The following is a 14,912-nucleotide window of genomic DNA, read 5'->3' on the forward strand; positions in this document are numbered from 1 at the left end:
ATAATTATATTTTTAACTATTTTTAAGTAGTATTTAGTAAGTTGAAGTAGATTATAAATTTTTATAAAAAGTATTTTAAAAAAAATATTATTTTCAAGAGTTTAGTCATTTATTGGCTTTAAACTAAAATCTAAGATAGATGGAATAAATGTGATTTTGTGTGAATTAAATATAGAGAACTTTAAAGGATCGATTTTAAAAATATAAGGATTGATCTATTAATTATACTAAAATTTAGAGATTAAATTATAATTTTTTTTAAAATAAAATATTTATCTACATTTACTGAAACTTAAATAATCATTATAATATTTTAAATATTTAAAATATTTATTATCTGTTTAATTTATTGACTAATAAAATTATAAATAAAAAAATTTTTAATTCAAATAAAAAAATTTTTAATTCAGGAAGAACTAATTATAGAAAAATTTAATTGTTTGATTTTAAAAATATAGAAATCGATCTGTTAATTATATTAAAATTTAAAAATTAAAACATATTATCATAATAATTTTTTTATTTAAATTAAAATTTTATGTTAATAATTTTTTATTCTCTTTTATTTTATCTTCTGCTCAAAATGAGAAAAAAAAACCACGTCTCCTTGTTTTTACTGCTATATCAAAATAATTTAAATTTTTTATTTTAATTTAAATGTAAAATTTTAATTATGAAAAATTAATTTTTTGATAATATTATTTTTAAAAATAAAAAAATTATAATTTTATCTTTAAATATTATCATTATTTACAAATTAATCTTATATTTTCTAAACTCATTAAAACATTCCTTATTTTTTATTTGATTAATAATTTAATCCTTTCATTTAATTTCTATTTACTTTCCATTAAAAAACTTGATCAAATAATAGAGAAAAAGTTGAAAACCTAAAATTGTCTTCTCTCATCAACTCTCAGCAATTTTTCTCTCTTTCCTTAAAGTTCCAAATTAGCATCAATATCTTGTCAATAATGGTAGTTAACGGCTATTAATTTTGATCACTATTGTTAGAAACATGTTAAAAAAATCTTAAATTATTCATATTTTAATAAAATATATATCAAATTATAAAAAATTAACTAATGCATTGTATACTAATTATCTAAATTTATCTATATTATTAAATTACACAATTAAATTTAATAAAAATGTCTCCTCATCCTCTATTCAACATTTTAAATTAATATTTTAATGTAATCATAAAAGAACTTTTAATTTTACCAATTTGAGCGATTATTACTCTAAACTTTATTTTTTTTTCTTAATAAATATTCAAAATTAGTTTTAATTTTGTTAGGTCTAATTTTTTAATTTTAATTTAATTTATTTATAATTTTAAATGATATATTTTATGAATAGATAACTTACTTCCTAATATTTTTGCATGCATAATATAATTTATGCATCATTATAGATTATAGATTATGAATATTAATAATGTTACCTCTAAAAAATCAAGAATCACATTCTTCTATCTAGAAAAGCAATGTCTTGCATAAATGCTTTCATTACGAATAAAGAAACTCTTTTAGAATCTATCTTTGATATGAATTTTGTGTTTGACATCACTCTTACGTCGATAATTTAATATTCTCTAGCATTCTGTACATCATCAAAAATATTCAAACAATTGTTGTACATACTTATAAAATCTATATAATAAAATTAAAATAACAATCAATTTAATTTATCGAAAATAGCTGGTTTTAGTCTAATTTATGACTTATTTATTTTCTTCTAATAACCTCAGTCATTTTGAGTTAATTAAATTGATATTAGCCTTGTAACTATTATATTAAAATTAAAAAAAAAATTAATTTTGAGTATATTTATAAAAAAAAATTTAGAATATAATTATTAAAATTAAAAAGTTTAGATTTTATTTTACTTATAATTATTTTTTTAAATTATATTAAACTATTAATTTATGGTGCTAATTAATATGATGATCTATTATTTTCGTTAAATTTAATTTTTTAATTTAATAATATGATATATATAAATTTAAGTAGGAATATATATATATATATATATATATATATATATATATATATATATATAACATGAATCGATTAAAATTATTTGTTATTATCTCTTATTGATAAATGTAATTAATTCAATAGTCATAAATTTAAAAGAAAAAAAAAGGAGATTTATAATTTAGTCTCTGGATATTGTCATTATTAACAAGTCAGTCCCTATATTTTTAGAAACCTATTAAAACGTCCTTATATTTTCTCTCCATCAATGAAATAGTCCTTCCGTCTATTTTTATCGTTAAAAAGATAGTAAAAGACCAAATTACTCATATTCTATTTCTTCTCTTTTTTTCATCGATTCTTCCTCCTTCTTCTGCTTCTTCTTCTGCTTCTTTTTTTTCTTCTCCTTCATCATCATCTTCTTTTTTTTTTTCTTTTTCGAGGAGGAAGAGAAGGAGGAGGAGGGATTATTTCGTTGAAAGAAAGAAACGATAAGGACGTTTTAATAGATGTGAGAAAAAATAGGAGCTATTTCGTTGACAAAAAGAAATGATAAGGACGTTTTAATATATATGAGAAAATATAAGAACGTTTTAATAGATTTCTGAAAATATAGAGAGGGACGATTTTGTTGACGGAAAGAAACGATGAGGAATGACTATTTCGTTGACGGAAAAAAACTATAAGGACATTTTAATAGATGTGAGAAAAGATAGAGACTGTTTCATTGACGGAAAGAAACAATAAGAACGTTTTAATAGATATGAAAAAAGATAAAAACGTTTTAATAGATTTTTAAAAATATAGGAACTGACTGATTAATAATAATAATATTTAAAAACTAAATAATATATTTTATTTGAGGATAAAATTAAATTTTAAAAATTTTCTCTCTCATTTTTTATTTAATTTTAACGGAAAAAATGATAGAATGACTATTTTATTAATGAAAAAAAAAGGATAAAAATATTTTAATAAATTTTTAAAAATACAGATACTGATTTATTAATAATGCCAATATTTAGAAATTAAATTGTAAATCTCAAAAAAAAACAAAAGAAGGAAAGAGAAAAAAAGTAGTTATGAGTCCATTATCATAAAAAGAAAAGAAGAAAATTTATGGCAAGTGCAGAGGTCTATTACGGTGGGCTCCACAAATAAATAATCAATCAATTTTAATTATTAAAGACCATATATATATATATATATATATACTTGTTGAGCTACATTGATTATCAGTATATCTTTATTTATTCACTTCCTTATCCTATAACGACTATTTGTATCTTATAATTGAATTAAAAATCTAGAAGAAGAAGACTTGTGGGCAAGTCCAGGGGTTAACTATTGGGTTTTTGTCCAATCAAATAAAAAAAAAAAACTCTACCAGAATTTAAAAAATAATTTTTTTTAAATTAACGTAAAAGTTGCACGTATATCTACAAAATATAATAGTGTTTAGTTATTTTTAAAAAATAAAATAAAATAACTCTTATCACACTTTTAAAATTTAATAATAATTATATAATAAATTTAATAAGAAAAAATTACTATTTAAATTTTATAATATAAAAAAATATATTAAAAAATATTAAAAAATTTATTAATTAATTAATTAATTAATTTTAATTTTTAAATATTATAACAAATCTAAAATTTTTAATTTTTAAATATTATAAAAAAATCTAAAATTTTATAAATATAAAAAATTAATTAGTAAATTTTTTAAAAATATAAAAAAAATTTTAAAATTAAAAAAATTAAATAATAAAATAGGTAATAATTAAAATTAATAAAAAAATTAAATTATAAACTTTTTAAAATTTTAAAAATATTTTAATATATTTTTTAAAATTAAAGAACCAATTAATTAATTTTTTTATATCATAAAAATTAAATAATAATCTATTATTTAATATTTATCACTGCGCTTACCACATTTTAAAAATATAGTAAGAGTATTATTATTTTATATATAATAATAATATTATTAAATATATATATATAACATATAAAAATAAAAATTAAATATACTATTCTTACAGCATGTTTGAAGTACTGTATTGACAATGTTTTATGTATATAATATTTAAAATTAGTATTCCCAATCTTAGTATGATGGTAAATGTATTTAAATAAATTTGAGATATTTCAACTCTATTTTTTAAATCTTCAATTTTCATTTTAAAAAATTATATATATTTAAAAATTAAAACTTACAATTTTTTAGTTAATAAATAATTTAGTGTTTAAATTTTTATTTTGTTAATAAAATAGTTATTATATTAAAAATTGCATTTGCAGTATAATCTATTATATAAATTTTAAATTCATAATCTTTAATTCTCTAATATTCAATTTATATTAAAATATTTTATAATAATCTTATATTAAATATTTTTTAAATATATTAAATTAATAATTTTAATACAAATAAATTAATTAATTTTAAAAATTTATATATGTCTTTATTAAATTTGTAGATGTATGAAATTAAAAAGAAAATACAAATACAAATACTTAAATAAATTACTTATATTAATATGATTGAAAAAATACTTAATGCAATAATGATATAAAATATGAAACAAGTTAGTTTTTAAAGTTGCATTTCATTAATAAAATAATTATTTTGTTAAATTTTAATGTTGGACTATAATAATTTAATTTTTTTATAGTTTTAATATTTATAATAATTTAGTCTCTTCAATTTAAATTAATTTTTTCAAATAATAGTTAACTAAATAAAATTTTAAAATTTAAATTATTTACTAACAAAAAAAATATAGAGTTGATGAGGTTAGAAAACAGAGTTGTGTTGTGATTAGTTAGACCTATAGGAAAGAGAACGTGAGATAAGTAGCCACTCCGATACTCAAATCAGTATATTAGAACATAAGATGAATATAATTAATTGCTTAGAATTCGAGTAGTGTGAGAGAATAACATACCTTTACTTCTGTGATTATTCTCATTTATAGTGAAAATGGAAATAAATATAACATTTTTTGATAATCCAACAATGATGTGGCCGGCTGATTGATAAGAGATATTGCCAGCAAATAGGTCGATAATCACGCAATTAGGTGTTGGAGATGTTCGAGTCTTTCTTTCCTCAAGTGGGACCATATTTCTCATTTATCAGATTCTTGCCACATGGTTGTAATACCCGGCTAGAGCCCGACATCGGAATTCCTGTAGTCCGGTGGAATCTCGGGTGTCGGAACCCTCTAGAAGGGTAATGCATATGTTTTCTAAGTGTTTTAAAGATGTTTTAATGTTTTAAGTATAAAGGAAAATGAGTTTTTGAAAGAAAAGAGCCAAGGGAGAAAAGCCAGGTTCGGCCGCCGAAGGTAAAGTTCGGCCACCGAACATGCATGGCTTTCGGGGTCACGTTTGGCCGCCGAAGGTGGTCTGGCCAGCCACCTATAAAAGGTTAAAGGTCGGTGGAAAGATAAGATTTTCTTTCCTTTCCCACTCACAAAGGTGAGACCATGATCTTCCTTGGGTGATCTTTGTGTTTTCTTCAAATCTTTCAAAGTTTTAAGAGTTTTGATGTTGTTTTGAAGGTTTTGAGCAAAAGAGCAAAGTTTGGAAGCTTGGAGACTTTGAAAGCTTGTTCCTCCATATCTCCACGTTAGGATCACTTATCCTCAAGATCTTCAAAAGGTAAGGGTAGATCTTTAGCTTCTTGTATGTTTTATAAAGGTTTTATGAAGGTTTTATGGGTAGATATGCATGTTTAGGTTGAGTAGGTTTTATGTGAGTTTTGTGTAAAAGCATGTTTATGTGATATGTGATGTTGTTTGGGGTTTTAAGTTAGTTTTAGACCCCTTTGTGCATGTACCTGAGTATATGCTTGTTGTGGAGTGTTGAGATGCATGTTTGAGAGTGGTTTGGGGGAGTTGTGCATTAGTTGGAGCAGAGTTCTGCCTAACTGGGGAACCTAGTTTCGGCTGCCGAAGAAGGGTTCGGCCGCCGAACGTGCTAAGGAGGTGGTTTCGGCTGCCTAAGGTCGCTCTCGAAAGTTTGGACTTTCGGCTCTGGAGTAGAGTTTCGGCCGTCGAAAGTGCCGCCGAAGGTTATGGACTTTCAGCTCTGGAGTGCCTTGCAGCCCCCGAACCTTGCCCCCGAAAGTTTGGACTTTCGAATCTGGAAGAGACTTTCGGCCGTCGAAGGTGCCGCCGAAAGTGCATGAGTTTCGGCTCTGGAGAGGACTTTCGGCCGCCGAAGGTGCCCTGTCCAGCCTTCTTTTGCATGCTTTATGTGATTGTTTTAGGATCTTTTAAGGGGGTTTTGGGGAGTTTAATAGAGATGTTCTTGAGCTAGTTTGGTCCCTCATCTGAGTCCACCTGTGTAGGTACGGACCAGAGGAACGGCAGAGACCAGCAGTGAGCACTGCACCAGAGTTAGCCGAGTTAGTTCAGAGTCAACCAGAGGTGAGTGGAACTAAACTTAATTGTTTTAATATGGAAAATCAAATATTTTATCATGAATCATGCATCATTGATGCCATGCTATGTTAGGGTGCCTTACATTAGTGCACACGAATATGTTGCATTGCATTATCCTTGTACTTGGCACTACTCCATGTACATTGCTTTATGTGCGGTGCGGACATAGTTTCGGATTCATTAGCCCTCGTAGGAAAGTCCTGGAACAGCCCTGCGGGGACCAGGCACAGGGTACTTCGGTACTAATGATTGAGATGAAGTCCTAAGAGCTCCTTTGTGGGCCAGGCACAGTTTGAGGGAGTTTTGATCTGTCCGGCCGAGATGGGTGATTTACTTGTGATGTGATGCATTCCATGAGAGTATGTTTATCACCATGTTTTTTACTGTTCTACTCACTGGGCTAGTATAGCTCACCCCTCTCCCTTAACCCCAATTTTGCAGGTTCAGTGTACAGGGGAAGTCAGAAGAGTACAGGAAGAGTCAGAAGTCATGTAATAGCATAGTGTGGACATGTATTCTTGTAAAGGAATGTTTATGTAACAGTTGTAAAAGATGTATTGAGTATAGCATGGTGCTTGACCTATATGTATTTGTAATCCCTTTGTATATACATGGCAGTTTATGTTTATGCTTCTTTGTTGAGCATGGATACCAGGTTTTTATATCTTGTGTGGACCTGTCTAGAGTTTTGATGAGTGCTCTAGTAAGGGGGTCTGTGCACATAGAGGGAGTGCATGCACAGGTTAAACATTGGTATAGAGTATAGGTTGCAGATGTACAGAGTATGTTTATCCATGTATGGGATTTTTCAGGTACACAGAGAGTATAGTAGGCTTGCTACGAGTCCCGGCGACCTTAAGTCGATCTGGATCCTAGCGCCGGTAGCGGTCCGATTTTCGGGTCGTTACAATGGTCCTGTCTTGTGGTTCCAGCTCATGACTTACTTTAGGCGATCATTATATAGCAGCAGAGGTCCCATCGCTGATCTTCGATTCTTCAGGTTCAAAAGTGACAGTTGTTCTCACGATCTGGGGCACGTGGCTTATGGAAATTGATTTTTTCCTAGCTCACGTCGCTTTGCTTGCCTAACTTTTCAATGATGGCTGCTCCATTCTCGAGCTATATTTAAAGCCTGCCATCAAAACCGTCTTATAAGAACCCTTCTTCTTCTTCTTCAAGTATCACTTTTGCTCTCAACTGTAATCTTTGCTTTCAGAAAGACTCGGTCGCTCCTTCTTTTTCGATCATACTCTCCTTACTTTCATGGCAATTTCTGTTTCTTTTTTCTCTTAAAATGAATAGGAATACTTCTTCTTCTTCTTCTCTTACTCCCAGTGGAGGTTCTGCCTCAATCCCCTACTCCAATGGCCCTATCCGTACCTCGCCCCCTATCGTTCCATTGAGAAAGGCATTAGAAAGCTAAGGTAGCTCGATAAATTACAGTTTGTCCATCCTATCAGAGCAAGATGTAGACTGCTTTTATGATACATACCAAATACCTCGAGAGACTTTTCATGTCTTTGCCCCTTCCTCACGCATTTGTGTGAATGACTTGATTTTTGAAGAGGATACTATTATGGTCTTCGAGGAACAGTTGAAGGCGGGTCTTTGGTTCCCTACAGACCCATTTTTTGTTGATGTCTTACGGTTCCATAAGATTTTGGTTGCTCAGTTGCATCCTAATAGCTGGAGAATCTTGGTGGCTTTTTGATTCGTCTATCTTAATAACCACATTGAACTGAGTGTAGTGCTTTTCTCCCAGCTATACTAGTTAGGTACCTACAAAAATAAAGATTTCTAGTTTTTCATTCGACGCAAATGCCAGATGATGTTTGACTGGATATCTTCTTCATTAAACCGGTGAAAAAATAAGTTTTTTGTCCTTTGACACCGGACATCCTGGGGTTTTAGGTGTCTCAACACGAACTGAAACCTGTGGGTGGTACTGAGGATGGATGGGGTCCAACCGAGGAGGGATAAGGACGAGGCTTTAGCTTTCCTTTTGACGAAGGCTAAGTCCCTTCAGAAGATGGATATCACCAAGGCAGTGAGGAACGTCGTTCTGTCTTGGCAAAGTCATTTGCAGGTGAGCCAGACTCGGGGTCCTCAACCACCAGCCTTTCCACCCATGGGGAGAGTACCTTCCCTAACTGGAGATCAGATACTTCTCTTTATGTCTTCTTTTAGATTTCAAACTGCCTTACTTACTTTTCAATTTATGCAGATATAGCCGGATCAGAAAGCATATTTGTTAAGGTGGTGCGTGCTGTTCGCAAAGGCAAAACTGTTGTCGGGGCAATCGGTCCCTCTGCTAAGCGTTCTCGTCAAGAAGAAGTGGTCATGCTTCCTCCTCCTCCTCCCCAACCTACAGTAGAAGAGTCAGCTCCCTCACAGCCTGAATCTTTCACCATAGACATTTTTGCATCTGCCCCAGTTTCTAAGCCTTCTGCTGTCGTCCCCACTCCTATTGAGCCTGTTCCTGTGAAAGTGGGGGTCTTGACTCCTCACGACCTCCTCGCATCCAACGCTTGGCCTTAGCGCCGACTCGGACGCCTTTACTCCGTGATGATCCTACCCTGGCCGTTCTATTAACCAAAAATGCCCTCAAGCCCGAGGATCATTGCCGCGTGAACGAGCTTGAGATGGAAGAGATTTTTGACAATGCCATGCATGTTGTCCTAGAGAATACCCTCTGTGCCTATGTGGCCAAAGAGTGCAACAATCTCAGTTATTTTGAGTTAATTAAATTAATATTAGCCTTTTAACTATTATATTAAAATTAAAAAAAATTAATTTTGAGTATATTTATAAAAAAATTTAGAATATAATTATTAAAATTAAAAAGTTTAGATTTTATTTTACGAATAATTATTCTTTTTAAATTATACTAAATTATTAATTTATGGTGCTCTATGATAATCTATTATTTTCATTAAATTTAATTTTTCAATTTAATAATATGATAAATATAAATTTAAGTAGGAATATATATATTAAAACACGAATGGGTTAAAATTATTTGCTATTATCTCTTATTGATAAATGTAATTAATTCAATAGTCATAAATTCAAAAGAAAAAAGAAAAGAAAAGAAATGAAAAGAAGAGAAGAAAAGTTATGGCAAGTAGGGGTGAGCATTCGGTCGGTTCGGTTCAAAACCGAACCGAACTGAATAAACCGAAAATCGAAATTTGAGTGTTTATGAAAACCGAACCGAACCGATTTTGGTCAGAAACCGAATCGAACCGAACCGGTTTGATTCGGTTCGGTTCGGTTTGATCGGTTTCGATTTTTAATAATTTTTTTATTTTTTATACTTTATTTTTAATATTTTAAAATTTAATTAAAATATTTTTAATTTTAATATGATTTAATTTCTATATATTATTGAAAAAATATATTATTATTACTAATCGGTTCGGTTCGGTTTTTTCGGTTTTTTTCTGATCAAAATCGAACCGAACCGAAATAACCGAAATTTTTGAAATTGAAAACCGAACCGAACCGAAATATATAAAAAACCGAACTAAATTTTTAAATCGATTCGGTTCGATCGATTTTTTCAATTTGAATCGAATACTGCTCACCCCTAATCGCAAGTGCAGAGGTCTAGTACAGTGGGCTCCACAAATAAATAATAAATCAATTTTAATTATATATATCCACTTGTTTAGCTACATTGATTATCAGTATCTTTATTTATATCTTAATTGAATTAATATAACATTGTGTAGTAAAAAAAAAATCTAGAAGAAGTAGAGTTGTGGGCAAGTGCAGGGTCAATTATTGGGTTTTTGCCCAATCAAATAAAAAAAAAAAATTTATATTTATACCAGAATTTAAAAATTAAATTTTCTTAAATTAGAGTTAAAAAATATATTAAAATATTTAATATTTTAAAAAATTTATTAATTAATTTTTTTATTAATTTTAACTTTCAAATATTATAAAAAAAATTTAAAATTTCTTAAATATAAAGAGATTAATTAATAAATTTTTAAAAATTAAAAAAATAATTAATAATTTTTTTAAAATTATAAGAATTAAATAATAAAATATATAATGTCTAAAATTAATAAAAAAATTAAATTATAAATTTTTTAAAATTTTAAAAATATTTTAATATATTTTTTAAAATTAAAAAATTAATTAATTAAATTTTTCGTATCATAAAAATTAAATAATAATTTTTTGATCTAATATTTATCATTGCGCTTATAACATTTGAAAAATGTAGTAAGAGTAGTATTATGTTATATATAAAAATAATATTATTAAATATATATATATATATATATATAATATAAAAATAAAAATTAAATTAATATACTATTCTTACCGCATGTTTGAAATACTGTATGGGCAATGTTTTATGTATATAATATTTAAAAAATTAAAACTTACAATTTCTTTTAGTTACTAAATAATTTAGTGATAAAATAGTTATTATATTAAAAATTGCACTGCAGTATAATCTATTATATAAATTTTAAATTCATAATCTTTAATTCTCTAATATTCAATTTATATTAAAATATTTTATAACAATTTTATATTAAATATTTTTTAAATATATTAAATTAATAATTTTAATACAAATAAATAAATTGATTTTAAAAATTTATATATGTCTTTATTAAATTTTTAGATTATGAAATTAAAAAAAAAATACAAATACAAATACTTAAATAAATTACTTATATTAATATGATTGAAAAAATACTTAATGCAATAATGATATAAAATATGAAACAAGTTAGTTTTTAAAGTTACATTTCATTAATAAAATAATTATTTTGTTAAATTTTAATGTTGGACTATAATAATTTAATTTTTTTATAGTTTTAATATTTATAATAATTTAGTCTCTTCAATTTAAATTAATTTTTTCAATTAATAGTTAACTAAATAAAATTTTAAAATTTAAATTATTTACTAACTAAAAAATATAGAGTTGATGAGGTTAGAAAATAGAGTTGGTATTGTGATTAGTTAGACCTGCAGGAAAGAGAACGTGTGAAATGGTGGGTGTCCATGGCAATCACTTCGATACTCAAATCAATATTGAGCAATATACTGGAGGATAAGACAAATATAATGAACTGTTTAAAACTTGAGTATTCTGAGAGAATAGAGTATCTTCACCTCTGTGATTTTTCTCCTTTTATACTATAAGAAGATATAGTATTTTTCGATAATCCACATGTGGCCTCTGTTTGATAAGGGATATTGCCAGTAAATAGGTCGATAATCCCACAATTATAGACGTAATGGAGATACACTGAACTGTACCTGATAACAGTAACTTTATGTTGAAACTCATCTTATCCAGTGGAGGGCGACTCTTGATGATAAATTGGGTGTTGGAGATGTTTGAGTCTTTCTTTTCTCGAGTGGGACCATATTTCTCAGTTATCAGATTCTTGTCACGTGGTGTTGTCTTGTGATGCCAGCTCATGGCTTACTTTAGGCGATCATTATACAGTATTAGAGGTCCCACTGTGATCTTCGATTCTTCAAGTTCGAAGGTGACAGTTATTCTCACGATCTGGGGCACGTGGCTTATGGACATTGATTTTTTCCTGGCTCACGTCGCTTTGCCTGCCTAACTTTTCAATGATGGCTGCCCTGTTTCTCGAGTTATATTTAAAGCCTGCCATCAAAACCGTCGTATAAGAACCCTTCTTCTTCTTCTTCTTCTCTAAATATCACTTTTGCTCTCAATTGTAATCTTTGCTTTCAAAAAGAATCGGTCGCTCCTTCTTTTTCGATCAGACTCTCCTTACTTTCACGGTAATTTCTGTTTCTTTTTCCTCTTAAAATGAATAGGAATACTTCTTCTTCTTCTCTTACCTCCAGTGGAGGTTCTACCTCAAGCTTCTACTCTGACGGCCCCATCCGTACCCCGCCCCTTATCGTTCCATTGAGGGAGGTACTAGAAAGCGAAGGTAGCTTGATTAGTAACATCTTGTCCGCCCTATCAAAGCAAGATGTAGACCGCTTGTTGGACCTAAGTGTTCTAATCCTTGTTTTGATGAATAATAAATAATTGGTATACTACTAATTATCTTTAAAAGTGTTTGTGTTGAGCTTGTAGATCCCTTATTAAAATAAATGAAATCGCTTCAGTTTCAAGAGTGAAAAGTGTCAAATTTGGAAGCATATCACAAGAAAGGGATCAGAATGTAATTTTTACTTTATGCATTGTTAATTTCAATTAATTAATTGTGATGGCTCAAGTTTTCTTTTAATCCTAAAAGATTATAAATATGGCCAAGTTTTAAGTAATTGACTTTGAGGGACCAAAATGAAATTTTCTAAAAAGAGTGATTTTGAAATTATTTTTTATCAAAATAAATGATCTAAAAATATAGGTTGCAAAAATTCTAACGGATTGAAAAATAGTGTTTCATAATCTAAGTTACGATTTCTCAAAGATTTAATAAAATATTTTTGTGCCCTCTAAAGTCAAATATTCGACTTCCGAAAGTGAAAGACAGAGATAAAAATCCCAAATGTTCGACCACCGAACATGGATTTTAGGCTGCCGAAAGTCTGTTTTCAATATGCCCCCTAAAGTAAACTTTTAGCTTCCAAAAGAGAAGGGATAGAAGCAAAAGTCCAAAATGTTTGACCGCCAAACATGGACTTTAGGCCGCCGAAAGTCTGTTTTAATATGCCCCCTAAAGTGAAACTTTCAACTTCTAAAAGAGAAGGGACAGAGGCAAAAGTTCACAATGTTCTGCCACCGAACATGGAATTTAGGCTGTCGAAAGTCTATTTTCAAGAAAGTTGTTCTTCACCTTCAATGGTTCAGCCACCAGACTTTAACCTTAGGCCGCTGAACCTGAGTTTTTCTGAGATAACCGTTATTTTTGTACATAAACGGTTCTATTTGCATTTAATGCATCTCCAACGGCTATATTTATGATAAAAACTATAAATATAATGTGTTTTTGATATGGAAGAAGTTATAAAAACCATCTAAGCATACAATTATTAAGATCAAAGCCTTTTTTCACTTTCTCTCTCAAAACCTTGAATCATAGCATTAATTTCTTGAAAGCTTGCCTTGAGTTGTAATTGGTTTGAGTTTTAAGATAGAGTGAAGGTTGTTGAGTGAATTTATTATAACGGGTGTGGTTTTGAGTAAAGGATTGCTTTTGTGAGAAAAAAAAATTGTAAAGAGTAAGGGTTTTACTCTAGAATTGTAAGGGGTTTTAATCTTCACTAAAAGAAGATTTGATAGTGGAGTTGAACTCTCAAGGAGAGTCTTGAGGAGAGGACGTAGGCTTGAGATAGCTGAACCTCTATAAATCATTGTGTTGATTATTCTCTTCTTTCCTTATTCCTTTTTAATTTATGTTTTTTACCTTTATTTTTTTTAAAAACCCAATTCACTCCCCTCTTGAGTTGCTTCAAGGGACAACATCGTTTTTATGATACATACCAAATTCCTCGAGAGACTTTTTATGTCTTTGCCCCTTCCTCACACATTTGTGTGAATGACTTGATTCCTGAATAGGATACTGTTATAGTCTTCGAGTAGTAGTTGAAGGCGGGTCTTCGATTCCCCATAGATCCATTTTTTGTTGATGTCTTACGGTTCCATAAGCTTTCAATTGCCCAGTTACATTCTAATAGCTGGAGAATCTTGGTGGCTTTTCGGTTCATCTATCTTTTGTACTAGTTGGATACCCACAAAAATGAAGATTTCTGATTTTTTATTCGACCTAAATGCCAGATGATATTCAACCAGATATCTTCTTCATTAAATCGATAAAAAAATAAGTTTTTTATTCTCCAGCACCTGACGTTCGGGGGTTTTGGGCGCCTTAACACGAACTGAAACCTGTGGGCGAAACTGAGGAAGGATCGGGTCTAACTAAGGAGGGATGAGAACAAGGCTTTAGCTTTCCTTTTGACAAAAGCTACGTCCCTTCAGAAAATGGATATCACCAAGGCAGTGAGGAATGTCGTTCTGTCTTGTTAGAGTCATTTGCAGGCGAGCCAGACCTGAGGTCCTCACCCACTAGCCTTCCCACCCATGGGGAGAGTACCTGTAATACCCGGCTGGAGTCCGATATCAGAATTCTACTTTCTGGTGGAGTCCAGGATGTCGGAAGTCTCGAGACGGGTTTGTTTATTGTTTTTCTTCAATATATGAGATGTTGTGAGGTTTTTCGTTGACTTGGTTTGAGTTGTGACGAGAAAAGTCTATGGAGACTTTTGCCAGGTTCGGCCGCCGAAGGTAAGTTCGGCCGCCGAAAGTGCCCAATGTTTGGCTTCCGCAGGTCAGGTTCGGCCCCCGAATGTTGCGTGGTTTTGCATGCGATTCGGCAGCCGAAGCTGAGTTGGCTAGCCACCTAGTGAGCTTTCCTTAGTCAGCATTATGGACAGGTGTTGGCCCCAAACCCTGTCCAGAAGATTGGCCACGTCTCCCATGCTTTATTTGCAAGCCCAGCTCATACAGAGT

The sequence above is a fragment of the Manihot esculenta genome, chromosome 2, assembly GCF_001659605.2.
Source record: "Manihot esculenta cultivar AM560-2 chromosome 2, M.esculenta_v8, whole genome shotgun sequence".
Lineage (NCBI taxonomy): Eukaryota > Viridiplantae > Streptophyta > Magnoliopsida > Malpighiales > Euphorbiaceae > Manihot > Manihot esculenta.